The sequence below is a fragment of the Solanum stenotomum genome, chromosome 1 (assembly GCF_019186545.1).
Source record: "Solanum stenotomum isolate F172 chromosome 1, ASM1918654v1, whole genome shotgun sequence".
Lineage (NCBI taxonomy): Eukaryota > Viridiplantae > Streptophyta > Magnoliopsida > Solanales > Solanaceae > Solanum > Solanum stenotomum.
Genome location: NC_064282.1, coordinates 1,494,840 through 1,502,636, shown reverse-complemented (window position 1 = coordinate 1,502,636; position 7,797 = coordinate 1,494,840).

The following is a 7,797-nucleotide window of genomic DNA, read 5'->3' as shown; positions in this document are numbered from 1 at the left end:
CTATTTATTTAATTAGTCTTTGCTACTCAAGAAATAATTAAATAAAAACATGATATCAAGAAATTTCTTTAAAAACACATCTCATTGTATATTCACAATTAATACAGGTTAGAATATAAACACAAAAATAAGTTCCATTCGTTTTCTACTAAATAAAATAATGCTGATTTTCATTTGGTGAGTAGGTATAAATATAATGGTATTCAATTTTTTTAAATCAAGTTATGAAGTTTTTTTAAGTTTTCATGATTCTTAAATGCATAAAGTAATACTAAAAAGAAAATAATATGTTCAATCTATTTGAGAATTTATAGAAAAGGTTAATGGACAAGATATATTTAACGCTTAATTTTTTCTTTCCAAAGACAATAGAAACATTAAATATCTTAATGAGTATGGAGCAATGAAAAAACATTTAAGTCTTACAAAATATAACTATTCTAACAATTCCTATAATCATACTTAAATACCATGAAGGCATGAACTAAGGAAATTCATATGCATGAAATTCTATATCTTTTTCTTTTTTCTCTCAATTGAATTTTATATCGAACTATGATTCTTTTAGTTATTTAATTAGTTGAAATGTGGGTGTCATATATTTGCAGTGATTTTTTTATTTTTCTTGTGAATATATTTTTTTATTTCTAATAATTAGTTTTCTTAAGCACTATTAGTCTTTCAGTGAAATGTACTATATTGAATTAAGGAAATTATTTGCAGGCAAACGATAAAATTTAAAGGTAGATATTTCTAGTATTTTTCTTTTGGATATTTTTTGTGATTATATCATCTAATTTTTAAGAATTGAGAATTTTCATTCATTAAAATATATATATAAATTAAATTACTTCTACAATTATATATTATAATAAAGCTAAAAATGCATAACAACTTAATTTCCCTTTGTGTCACTACATGATATTTTGATTTATACTATAGTCAAGCAAAAAATGTATAATAACTGAACTTCTTTTTGTGTCACTGTATAATATTTTTGATTTATTCCTTAGAACGAATATGATATACATCAAACCTCAATGTCTGATTATTATACAAAGAGATCAATGAATATTGGAATGAAATTAATCTAAAAATAAATATTATGAATAAAATATATAAAGAAGACAAAATATATCAAAAGATGTGAAGGTAGGCATACAAGTATCTTAAGATAGGCATACAAGTATCAATACATTTATTTTTGTGAAGATAAATACAATTAGATATACCATTTTAACTTTTCAAGAATGAAAAGATGTAGTAAAACAAAACTAAAAAGAGTAATAATATAAGTGAGAAAATAGACAAGAAATGTAGAGAGACAAGAGAGAATTTTCTTGCTCTTCCAAGTATATTCAAGTGTTTGCTAAATCTTCATGTGCATAACACATCCTCAAGACCTCTATTTATATTGTTATAAGAGGCACACAAAAAGATAGCAATAAACATGATATTAATTATTGAGAATGTGGGAAAGATTAAAGGGTGTGGAAGATAAATAAGGAGATGGTGAAGATGTGAGTATTATTACACATAATAGTGAAATTCTATCTTGAAGTTATGGACATCCACATTAATCAACAAAACATTAATTATAAACAAATAATAATTATATTAAAAATGAGGAGAAAAATTAAAAAATATCCAAAAAAAATGAGAAGAAAAAAATAGGAATAGAGGCCATAGAGAGGTGCCACATCACCTCATCTATGTTTCTCCTTTATATATATACTAGGGAACGTAGCCGCGCTTCGCGCGTGCGTTAAGATATATGTGTTAGAATCAATTTTCTTTCCGATTAATTATATATTCCATTATATTATATTGTCCAATCTTGTCATTATCTTTTGGTTTAATTGTAGGGAGAAGGGTAAAAAATACTCATCAACTTTTGTTTAATAACTAACTTTACCCTATGTTATACTATGCAACCATCCATAACTCCGCCATCTACAAATTTATTATTTGTATCCTTCAATTGGATGAAAACCTCCAAATCAAGTAAAATTACCTGTTTTTCTTTAAAAATAACATATCATCCAATTTTAACCCATGTTTGATCCTCTAACTATCTTAACTCATGTCCGACCCTCTTACTATATTAACCCAAACAAATTAAGCCCATGTTCGACCCATCTAAGTTTGCCTTGCTATGAGTAGTAATGATAGCCATGATTGCACTTGAACATAATGCAAGTTCATTCTGTTTTAGTATTTGAATAAAAAAATATGGTGAATGATGGAGTATGTAGAAATTCGTTTATCCTTCATCAAAACACAATATGAAAGGGTGTGTCATTTCATTAATGTAATATGAAAAGGTTAGCCAAAAAATTGATAAACTCATAACAACATAGTTGGCTAATTTATTAGATTAGAAGTAATATCAAATTAATTTAAGTTCTTATAATTGAGAATCAATTATAGGAAAGATAAAATGAAGTCTTTAATATTGTGAATTGTGACTATTGACTAACAAATTGAACAAATGTGAATGTTTATTTTCCTTATCCTCTTTTCCTTTATACCTCTTCATTGCCTTCATACTTTTACATTGCCTTTTTTTTTTAAATTGCAACAATAAATTAAACTATGAAAAGAAAAAATTCAAATAAAGAAGAAAAAAGATAAATAGATTTATTGGCCATAGAAAAGTGCACATCTTATTGTCTATGCCTAACTTTAATTATTATATATAGCTTTATAGAGATAGAAACTAAAACTTATTCATCTAATTAAATTAGGGAACAACTCCAAAAGAATAAGATCTAAAATTTCAAAAATTAAAATAAAATCTTACAAAGACTTAAATAATAATATAATTTAGTGTTGGACTTTGCTCAAAGATCCCTTTTCTCCAACAAGATAGCAAGAAATTAAGAACATGACCTAGCGAATTAATTGGCACACTCTTTCGGAAGAGGTTGTATATGCTCCGTCTTTATGCTTGAAACAAAATTTCTTACGCAGATATATCTCCACAATCGCGGCAGCCATGATCACCTGTACAAAAAGAAAAACATGAACCTTGTGGTTTTCATTATGGAAACATAAAAAAATATTGCACATATTAAATCATACTCACATATATGACGACAGTGTGCTATATCATTAGTCCTCTACAAACAACACACTTCTCTTTCCATTGTGAGAGACAGTATCCTCCAAGAAGATCACCTAGGCCCTAGACTAATTGCACATGACATTACAAAACTTACATTATGTCATTAGAACATGACATTAGAAAGAATAGCAATTATAGGAATCTAAATTAGAACTACATCATGCTATTCTTATTTTTTGAATAGTGAAGGTCCATCACCATATACACTTCATTTTGAAAAATGAAATTGAATATCTCATGATTTTTTTCAAGTATTCTAAATTCTTGATTCTTGATTCATATTGAAATATTCTAATAGAATACATGAAGTCTTTAAAAGGTTAAAATCACAATAAATCAAGAAAAAAGAAAAAATAAGAGAGCATAAACAATATGATAACAAAAGAAAAAGAAGTTACAAATACACCTTTAAATCATGGCTTCCTTGAAAAATTAGCACATCATTTTCCTCCATTCTTGTCACAAGAAAATTCAAGCTTCTGCAACTCAAAAGAAAAAGTGTAAAATTAAAAAGAATAAACTTGTAAATGAGTTTTTGGTAAAAATGAGAAGCTACAAAATTATGAGAATTTTATGAAAATATAAAGAAGAATGGAAGGTAAAAAGGTTTGTAACCGATTTGAAATTATAATTATTAATTAGTAAAACTCAATTAATAGAAAATAAATGTGATTGAAGTTATTTTAAAAAGTTTTTTTAAAAAGTAAAATGGAAGAGATATGAGAGAAGGAAGAGGAAGGGTCTTAAGTAAATCAATTAATTAATAGTATTAGGGATGAAATAAAAAAATATTTTTAATTTTCTGCTAATTTGTGTGGCAACAAATTAAATGAAGTTGATTGAGTCAAATTTAATGGGGAAAAAACGTTTATGGTAATAAGTAAAAGAGAGATAAATAAGATATTTTATTTTTAGAAAGTTGTAGATATAAAAAGTATAATATTAAATTATGATAATAAAAGGATAAATAAATTAGATTTTATAGAAAATTATATTTTAAAAAAATGTTAAAAAAGGAATTTAAGGAAAAATCATTAATTATAGTAAATAAAACGTTTATGGTAATAAGTAAAAGAAAGATAAATAAGATATTTTATTTTTAGAAAATTGTAGAAATAAAAAGTATAATATTAAATTATAATAATAAAAAGGATAAATAAATCGGGATTTGTAGAAAATTATAAAAATGGAAGGTAAAAAGAGGAATTTAAGGATAAATAATTAATTATAGTAATGGTGAAGAGAGATAAAAATAATAAATTGTAGTAATAATGAGGAGAGATAGAGAAAATATTTTAAATAGTTTTTTTCTTCTTTTGGCAGATATTAGAGATCAAAAGAATTTTTAAAAAATTCAAAAAATTGACAAAAAAAATAAAATGGTAATCCTGGCCAAAGAGAGGTGCCACGTCAGACTTTTGTTATCCAGCTTTATATAGATATATAGATATATATATGATTACATAATATATTTATAATAAAAGAATTGATTTAAAGAAGAAAAAGGGGAAAAACCTTTTAGATAAATTAAATAATAAAGATAAAAATATTTAAAAATATTCTCATTTTGTAATTTGTAATTGTAATTAGAAGAAGGACAATATATATATATATATTATTTTTTTTTATATTAAGAATAGAAATTAGAGAGGCATGAGTTATGAATAATTACTCCTTGTAAGTTGGCATGCGAAGAGTTTTTGTTGAAAATGTTTATCCATTAATATAATAATTATTTGTAATAAATTAAATAATTTATTTTTACAATAAAATAGTTAATTTAGATAAGAAAGAAAAGCCAAATAAAGAGAAAAAAGATGAATACAAATGGAGATCATAGAGAGGTGCCACATCACCTTGTCTATGTTTCTCCTTTATATTATATATAGATTTGAGATATATAGTTTTAATAACGTGGACAAGTGATATTAGATGGAAGGAGCGAAAACAATAGATGAATTTCAGATGAAAAAGAGGAAAATGCACATGCAAATATAGAGAAGATCAGATAAAGGTAGCTGAAAATGGGTTGTACTGAAAACGAGACTGATGATCCAACAGTCATGCAGTAAATTAAAAAAAAAATGATATGAAGAGTAAGTAAATGTAATGAGTATGAATGAAGTAAACTAACGAAGAAGAGGTGAAAATAAAAAATAAGCCAAAAATCGTTTGATTAGTAGACTAAATTATCAGTTGTGTGTATGGCACTTAGAAATCGTTTGATATTCAAGAATTAAATTTTTATTAGTTTAATCCCAAATTTTATAGAATAAGGAGGATATTCAATATTAAGCCCAAAATAATTTTTTTTATTATATTTAATTAACTCCCAAAATTTTAATGTACGTGAGCTTATCGGCGGACCACTCTTGAGTTAGTCTTACGTGGGATTTAAAACTAAAAATGAACTTTGCAATAAGAAATTCCTTATGGAACAGTTTCGATTGGCCTCGGGAACATCCAATTGATTTCATTTGTTTAGTTTTTAAACATATAATATTTTACTTTAAAAACTCAAGCAATAGAAAATATGAATATTTCATAGTCAAGTAAATCCACATACAATCCTACATATTTTGCGGGCTGACAAGAATGGAGAGTTGTATAGTAGAAGAGTGCAGGCTGCGTCCCCATTAATGTTTAATATTAGTTCGGCTAGGCAGGTTATACATACATAATCTGTTAGTTTGGTTGTTTCTGTAGTCACAATTTATGACCCTGTAAACTTTTTTTTGTTATATGCTATTTACTTCTTTCTGACCAAAAAAAAAAAAAACATATAATCCTATAATTCTTTGGACAGTAAAAATATATTTCTTTCTGTTTTAATTTGATTGTTATATTTTTTTAGTCTATTTAATTGAAAAAGGCTGCTTATTGTACATTCAAAAATTCTTTGATTTAGTCAAAAACACAATATATTTTTTTAAAAAAAATTCATATCAAGTAACAAATTAAACACGAAGTAATAATAGAATGTGAATGAGGATGAGGTGGTCCGTGTAGTGAGGAAAGTACAGAGAAGTGTACAACAAATTTGATGTATGACCACATAGCACATGGGAGGCCATGTTATCCCTTGCAGTTTCACTCACAATAACTATAGTTACTACTATTAAAACCAATTATTAATACTGTAAAACTAGGCCCTCTCTGCACCAACTATTTGAAACTCCTATCTTAACTACTTCTTCATTCATATATATGTTGTTATTGCCATAAATATTAGGCCCTAGTAGATAGTCATTTGATTGATAAAAACACATACTACCCCACTTCCAACACCTATCATGCTTCTTGATATTTTCATCTTAGTATACTTTCTAGAGTAAAGACATAAAGTAACCATTAAAGTTGTCCCGAATTTTCATAAAGACACTTTAATTTTGTGGGTGCCCTATTACCCCATTGAACAACTTCAAAATAGTATGTATACCCCATTTTTCACCCAATACCACTTGTACAAAAATATTTGTAAGTCACGCATTAATAGTCACTTGACACGTGTTAAAAGTAATTTTAATTATTTTTATTTGATTTCTTTGCTTTTCTTTTTCTATTTTTTTTCTTTTTCTCTTTTTTCTTCGCCTCAACTTGTGTTCTTCAAGTACCCATTCCTTCATCATCGCTGCAAGCCTGCAACAATCATCAATCCCGCTGTGGCGCGACTGATTTTGCAGTAGCATATCACCAAGTCAAAATTTAAAATTTAAATCACCACCTTCTCCAACTCGTTACTCCCAAATCAAGTTTTCCATAGTTTCATTGCTCCAAAATCCCAATCTTGATTTGTAGGAGGAAAAAAATACTAAGCCAATTTGTTATTCAAAAAAAAAAAAAGAATGAACACAACAACATTAGTTTTTTTTTTAAAAAAACAATGACCATAAAACGAAAAAGAAAAAAAGGAAAAAAAAATGAAGGAAGACATGGATGCCCAAGAAATATGTATAAGCTAATGATGGTAGGGAAGATGAGTAAAAAGATTTGAAAAAATAAAACTATTCCTAATAAAGGTAAAAAAAATTAATACATGAATTTTTATGGTTTTTTTCAAAATAAGTCAAATTGGTCTTGTTTCTAGTTGAAATAAAGTGGACCTTTGGTCCTGTTTTAACTAAAATAAAATAAAAAATGATTAGGTAAATAATTAATAAAGAAAGTAATTGAAATGTGGCACTTTTCAATTGGATTTTGACAGCAAAAAAGGACCTTCACGCACGTCATGTGCGTGGTCACAAACATAGTGAGAAAATGAGTCAAAATGGTCTTTTTACAAAGATATTCAATACTTTTGTGGAGTAATAGAATGCCCGCAAAGTTAAGGTGTCTTTTTGAAAATTTGGGATAACTTCAGTGGTGACTTTATGTCTTTTCTCTATTTCTGTAAATGATATAGCAAAACTTAATGCCCTAGGTATAGATATAGGGTGTGTTTGGTATGAAGGAAAATGTTTTCCTAGAAAATGTTTTCTTGGAAAACAAGTTGATTTTTGACTTATTTTCTCATGTTTGGTTGGTGAGTAGAAAATATTTTCCGAAAAAGATTTTTAGTGTTTGATTTATGAATGAAAAATGTTTTTGAAAAATTTCTTTTATTTTTACTAGAGTAGAAAATAATTGTTGAAATTGAAAATATTTTTTAAAAACAAACTTATTTTTTTTTT